The 7,327-nt window shown below is 42.9% G+C and overlaps 1 pseudogene across 1 annotated transcript; it reads right to left on the minus strand.

The window, feature by feature from the left end:
• Positions 1-5,864: 5,864 nt before the first annotated feature.
• LOC310773305 (hatching enzyme 1.2 pseudogene) lies at positions 5,865-6,689 on the minus strand (annotated as a pseudogene). Its single transcript has one exon. The product of its transcript is annotated as a hatching enzyme 1.2 pseudogene (transcript).
• Positions 6,690-7,327: the final 638 nt, after the last annotated feature.

A 7,327-nucleotide genomic window follows, 5' to 3' on the forward strand; every position in this document is an offset into this window, starting at 1 on the left:
CCCCCCCCCCAATAAAAATAGTGAAAAATTAGTATTTTCCAGTATCACTCCATTGAATAACTGTATACTATTTGTGTAGTATAGGAGAGTCCAAACTGCATTTACTGTATGGACATTCATAATTCTCTATAGGAGCTACTGAAGCCAGAGATTAAGACACCTGTGATGCCGTATTTATAGCCATATTAATAGGTGGTGATGCCATGATTCTATGGCCTGGATATGTACTGCAGATAATAAATAGGACTACAAGGTGGCAGTTTGTCTGAGCTTTGATAGATAGTGAGAAGCCGGAAAACGTTCCTTGTCTTCAGAAAAAAATCCTCCTGGATTCCTGGATACTGTCACAGTCACCTTACCCATCTTCCCTCATGCTCTATGGAGTTTATTCCTAGGCCATAACAATAAGTTCATACATTGTTATCAAGTAATGAGACATAATCATGTCCTCAGGAGCAAAATGTTTTTTCTTACCACATGCTCTGTCATTCATCATTGTGTGCTCCTGATAGCGCCAGTCAAGAGACCTCACGCAAACACTCTCTTGACAACATAGTCGCAGTGGTGGGGTCTCTCTTCATTAGTAGCCTATCTGGCGCCACTTGCTATAATAATGCTGGGTGCAGAGCACAGGTTGACCCATATTCCTGCCCTATTATCTCTGATTGCCGCAGCACAGCGCCGGCTTGATGAAGTGCTTCAGCCACCCTGCGAAGCTTCAAGTGCCGCTGAGGAAACAAGTGAAGGCGAACATTTGACTTTCAAACGAGGCCGGCACAGCTCGACTTGGGGGGGGGGGGGCTATTCTGGAACATTGGAAGCAGAAAGATTTGGAGGTCAATGTAAACAAAAGGACCAAGAAGTGAGACAAGAGCACAACACTCACAAACAGGCATGACAGCTTGGTATCGCCTCAAAAACTTTTTCATGTGTTGTTAGTCGACACGCAAACAAAATCCTTACTCCACGGCAGTCAAATAAAGGGGAAGGCGGCTGAACCTTCTGTGAATATCATATGTGATTCTGCACTCTGCAAAGTAAAAAAAAAAAAAAAGCGATCTGGTCATTAGGGGCGGCAGATTGGGATTATTGTGCATGCAAGTGTGTCAAGTTCAAAACGTCCTCAAAGTGTTGAGAGTGAATGTCGTTCCTATGAAATGTGTGCAGTATTCTAAATCAAAGTTCACACGTCGTCAAAGGTAATGAGGTAGTGAGGTGACACTCTCTGTACCTGTTTCAAGTTGTGATGGCTTCATTAGTTTGACTTGGAGAGTTTGAACTTGCTGTATGCTGTTGTATCTCACACAGGCCTCACCCTCGGCTCAACTCAAATCTTTGCTTTAAGTGTTGCTATACACACCGCCAACCTGTTGTGTATGAGAGCTTATCAACAGTCATCAAAAATAGTCAATAATGAGGCCTATGTCAAAGCATTTGGGGTCAATTAATATTCATACAATGTAGCTGATTAAAGCTAGGGTAGGTAACTTTCTTTAATTTGCCTAAATGTCATCTTATGTCATATAGTAGTAGGCTACCTCCCTCTATCATTCAAGCGCTCACACAAAATCAGGCCTCTGTATTTTTTTGTCCCCGCCTCTGATTTCGGAATAGCCAAAATCAGAGCCATTGGCCAAAATCCCACAGCTCATGGAAAGCCTCAACCAATCAGGGGAGCTCTTCCGGGAGTGTGTCAGCCCGTCATGTGCATTCCCAGCCGTGGCTTGGACCTATTTTTAGTCCGTCTGGTCTCCTTGTGTAATAATGCCTGTATAACCTCAACCCTGTAATGCACAATCAAGTGATATACCTCGTCTTCTTTTTCAGGACAACTTGGACTATCATAATACTGTATGTATGCTGCAATGTCACATGAATACGTTGTTATATGACCATAAAGACAAAAGAAAAAACTACGCGAATGAAGGGTTTTGGGAAATTGAAAATTGTTCTCCCAAGTCTTAGTGATCATGGGGAAAATTAAACATTAAATAAGTTGCACACATCAAAAGTTATTTAAATTTTTCACAAAGAAGTCCTTTCATATTTTTTTTTCACCCAATAAGTTATTAGTCCCTTGCCTCGAAGCAGTTCCTATCTGGAATGAATAGGCAGAGAACTAAGTGAAGTCTAGACATAATTTCAATCATCAATCATTAGGGGTGTCACGATACACTCAGTTCACAATACGATACGTATCACGATACTGGGTTCACGATAACGATACGATACGATACGATTTTAACAATATTTTTTTAAACTTGAATAATGACAATATATGACTGGAAAAGTAGTATTTTATTTGAAATGCACAAATACAAAACATGCTGTTGTGGGAAATTGTTATTACAATAACAACTAGAAAAAACATGAGATTGGAGATAAGGCTTATCTTGAAATAGAATGAGTTACACCGTCACTTAGATTTACTTTGAACTAAAAGGTTTCTCAGCAGTATAAATTCTCATTATGCATCTTCAGTTTTTCTTCAAACTCAAACAACAAGACTTTTCTTAGTCTATTTTTTATGCATCTTCAGTTTTTCCTGTCAAGTAAACAGTTTTGCCAGAAACTCAATTGAATGGTTTCTCTCCTGTATAACTTCTCATGTGTCTCTTCAGAGACTTGTTCAACTGAACTACTTTCCACACATTGAACTTCAACAAACAAAGACGTTTCTTTGTCTATTTAAAAAAAAAATATATATATATATGTAACCGAGTTGAATCAGCGCGGATTCCTCGTGAGTCCCGAGTGGTAGCGAGTGGATTGGTTAAACTCACTCCCCAGGTATAAAGGCATGTTAACCAGCTCCGCCAAGGGAGCTAGCTCTCTTGGTGTTGCGGTTAACACGCTGGACTCCCAAGCCGAAGGTCGGCAGTTCGAATCCACCCCTGGACAAGCCCTTAACATGGGTTGCTGCAAGTACCACCTACACAACGCCGTTACATTGATGCCGTGAACCCGGATGTCCAGTGGGTGTGGAGTGAGTTTAAGGGGGTGAGTGTAACCGAGTTGAATCAGCGCGGATTCCTCGTGAGTCCCGAGTGGTAGCGAGTGGATTAGTTAAACTCACTCCCCAGGTATAAAGGCATGTTAACCAGCTCCGCCAAGGGAGCTAGCTCTCTTGGTGTTGCGGTTAACATGCTGGACTCCCAAGCCGAGGGTCGGCAGTTCGAATCCACCCCTGGACAAGCCCTTAACATGGGTTGCTGCAAGTACCACCTACACAACGCCGTTACATATATATATATATATATATATATATATATATATATATATATATATATATATATATATATATATATATATACCGTATATATATATAGAGAGAGAGAGAGAAGTTAGGGTAGCTTAACTCTCCATTAAGTCTCCAAAGTTTAGGTAGTGTTCATGAGAGACTAGTAGTTCAAAATAAACTTTAATGATACAATAAAACAAGATTAAGGTTTGGCGTATGGCTCTATGATGACGCTCCTCTAGTGATGATGATGGGGAGGCCATCAGGAATGTGTAGAATAGAAATCCCCCCATGGGGAATCCCTCTAGAGCCATGACGTTGGTGGTGGCAGGGGAGGAGGCGGGTCAAAACAACAGGAACTAGGAACAACAGCGACTGCAGAGTGACAACATATCGTAAGAAGCCAACCACATAATAAAATGCGAGCACTTCAAATACTCTCAACCGCTTTAGATTATTGGTTCTATATATATATATATATATATATATATATATATGGGGTTTTCATGCAGAGCAAACCCCTTTGGGGAAAATACGGATTCTGATTTGATGGCAGAGGCTGTCAGTCAAAAACAGAGCCTGTGATTGGTGGAATACTCCGGCTTCACCTCCTGTTTTCGAAAAATTGCGTCAGATGCTAAATTTTCAATCGACGTTCAAAGTGGGTTATGACTAGATGGATTCACAGATGGATTCACAGATGGATTTATTCTTATGGATCTATTTTTCCAAGTCTCCAAAAGGACACTGTCGTTCTGAAAGGGTTGCAAACCTCACAAGACCCCTCCAGTGAACTGTGAAGTGCTTTACTGCAACAGAAAATACAAGTAAGACAATCTGACATCGCATTCCAGAGATATTCAATGAAACATGCAGAGTATATTTTGCTGTCATATGTGACTTTGTCGACCCCAGAGGGGAAATAAGCTGCAAAGACAGGCTGAACAGCTGTCCGACACAACAGCACAGAACAACAGAAGAAAAAAGTCAGATGGCGCCAGATGAAGGATGCCTCCGCTTGCAGCCTCTAAATGAACAAACAGGTGGGGACATAATGCTATTAAATGATCAGGGTGCCACTGCACATACTGTAGGCTGCAGCTTCTGGTCTAGTTCTCAAAAATGATTTACGTTGATTGACGTTGCTTTTCAGCACCAATCGAGTGGACAGCAACCACTAAAGATGGCTTAATAGAGGTCTGCAGCCTGACCCTAACCTGACCTACTTGGCTAATATACCGCCTATGAGGGAAATGTATTAATTTCTCAAATGCCTTTAACTTACCAAGCACATTACACTCATTTCTAATTCTGAGATAATATATAGCGTGGTAATTAGTGTTAATTTTGTCAGCAATTTTTTAATTTAGTCTTAGTCTTAGTCCCACGTCAAATGTCCTTGTTAGTTTTTATCATATTTAGTCAACGTCATCCTGTTTTTATTTAGTCAAGTTTTAGTCGACTAAAAGTTTGAGCATTTTAGTCTCATTTTAGTCAAATAAAACCACAAGTATTTTAGTCTAGTTTTAGTCAACGAAAACTGTTCACATTTTAGTTTAGTTTTAGTCAATGAAAACTGTTGAATCTGCTGATGCGCTTGCACTAGTAATGGTCATTCGAAGCAGTGTTGGCAAATCTTTCCCAGTAAAAGTAGCTAATGCTGACTCTGCCCACCCGAGCCAGTGTCGGCTTATGCCTGTAGCAATGACAAGTGGACCCTATTCACAGTCCCTGCTCAGCCCGCAGCTGAGGGAGGCTGGCTGGGCTGTGTGGAAAGCGCTCAGACGTCTCTGGATATAATGATGTAGACAAGCAAGTAGCTGTACATTTTGGGAACACAATGCCTCATACACATATACCGGTAGATAAGACCCTTAGATAAGACTGGGCGGGTTCTGTTGTAACTACTGTATGTATGTATGTATGTCTCTCTGTTGCATTTTCCTCGGACACCGTCGGCCTGACAGCATTCATATTTTTTCTCCCTGGTCGCTAGTGCAGCGACCAGGACAAAAACCTTCAAACCAGCTTCCCTCCCACAGACACACACGAGTCAATTGTGCCTGTATGGACGCCCGACCAAGCCGGAGGGACCACGAGGATGCGAACCTGTGCCCCTCGTGTTTGTAGGCAGGGACTTTACCGCTACACTACCCGGACCGCCAGTATGCGAGTGCTTTTATCTCTACACTACCCAGACACCCCCATTAAAGATTTGTGACTGAACATTAGTTTGGACACCCTGTATTGCCAAACATTACAACAACATTACAACAGTGACATTGACAAAAACCACTAGACCTGTATATGTTCATTCAATAATTGGTGTCACTGGTCGTATGGTAATTAAAAGCCCTCAAATCAAACTTGCCAAAATCAACTACCATATGTTAGCAGTGTCAGCTTGACTGTCGTTAATGAGATCAATAACAGGTTAAAAAAGTACTAATGTTGGTGACCAGGGATAAGCCTTTTTATTATTATTTCAGTGTTTACAATTGTTTGTGTTGTTGATTGGTCTCACACACACACAGTTTAGCCCTCGGACACAGATTAAAGTAAAGACAATAGATTTAATAAAGTAGAGTTGACTACTAAGATCTAAGAACCTTCTCTAATGTTCTTAGCAGCTGTAGATCTTGTTGACCCTCTGGATGTCGATGCGGGACATGCCCTGCCTCTGGCCGATCCGGACATTACGGTTGGGGATGGGGGTGATGGTGTCCTGCCCGCGTTGGGTGGTGAAGGCTGTTCTCGGATAGTGCATGACGGAGGAGTAGTCGTAGGGAGTGTTCTGGTTGTTGGTGTTCTGCTTCTGGAAGTTGTGTTTTGTCCGCGGGTTAACGTACTGGAAGTTGATGCGGACATACTGGTCGCGGTCACTCCTGGTGTGCTCGTGATAGAAGCCCAGAGCATGGAGGAACTCGTGCTGGATGACGCCATGGTAGACGCAGCCCTGCTGGGCGAGAGAGACGGTCTGCCTGCCTCCCACTCTGCCCAGGGATGAGAAGCAGCCGCCTCTGCTCTCCACGCTGATGTAGTCGCGTTCGTTTGTACGGGGAACGAAGCGGATGCAGGTGCTGCTGTGGAAGGACTTCATGCCTCTGTCGATCGCCTGCTTGGCCGACCTGGAGAAGACACTGCTCACTATGAAGGGGACGGTCACCTTGCCACCGGCTTTCTTCCAGAGGCAGCTGTTGCTCCAACACTTCATGGCGTTTCTTGTTGTGGGGGCCACCAAGTCGCCCTCCAGCAGGAACTCACTGGAGCCGTTGTTTGTGGCCAAGATCCTGCTGCCGGTGTCCATCGTGTCGGCCTCTGGGTCGTCAACTTGGAACTCTGAGTCGCTTTCTTCCTCCCTGGAAAGAGTGTCATCTGTTTCCACCCAGAACTTAGCCTGGGAGAGGCTGATCAGCAGCAGCAGCAGGAGGCCGAGAGAGGTTTTCATCTTCAGGTTTCTGTCTGGTAGCTTCTTGTCTTCTCTGCAGGGTTCCTGGATATGCTGTGGAGAGACTGCTTGCAGCTTGATGCTTGAGTCTGCTTGGTCCTGCTCTTTTATACTCTTCTTTCCAGGTGTGTCTGCTGGAGGATTATATATACAGATATATCTGTGGTTATATGAAAATGCTAATTTTTTTACCACTGTTTCGTCTGACCTGCGAATCACATCGATTAGTATCTCAGTTCAGTTGACAGACAAAGTCGTGAAGGCATTAAGGGGTTGTGTATGTTCAAATTCTACGTCTGTCCTTCGCCTCTCTTTCCTCTAAAGTTGCCTACCCTAACTTTAAACTTTAATGTGTCACATTGTTCAATGTAAAGCGGGTATGCACATCATAAAGAAGAGTTTAGTGAGTATGTCATCATGGGTGGTAACAGCTATGGGATAACTATATGTCATTACATATCCTACATAAAGATATATTCTGGCATACGTGCCATGGGAAGTTGCAATGCTTTTTCTTTTCTTTAAGAGTGCAGAGTTGTTATGTCTCGGCCACATAGTACACACAGTACATTACCTTATGGCAGTTTTTATAAAGATATTAGTCAAAGAATGTGTGAAATGGGAACATTTACTAAAAC

Source organism: Poromitra crassiceps (genome assembly GCF_964638095.1).
Source record: "Poromitra crassiceps genome assembly, chromosome: 3".
NCBI classification, from domain to species: Eukaryota; Metazoa; Chordata; class Actinopteri; order Beryciformes; family Melamphaidae; genus Poromitra; species Poromitra crassiceps.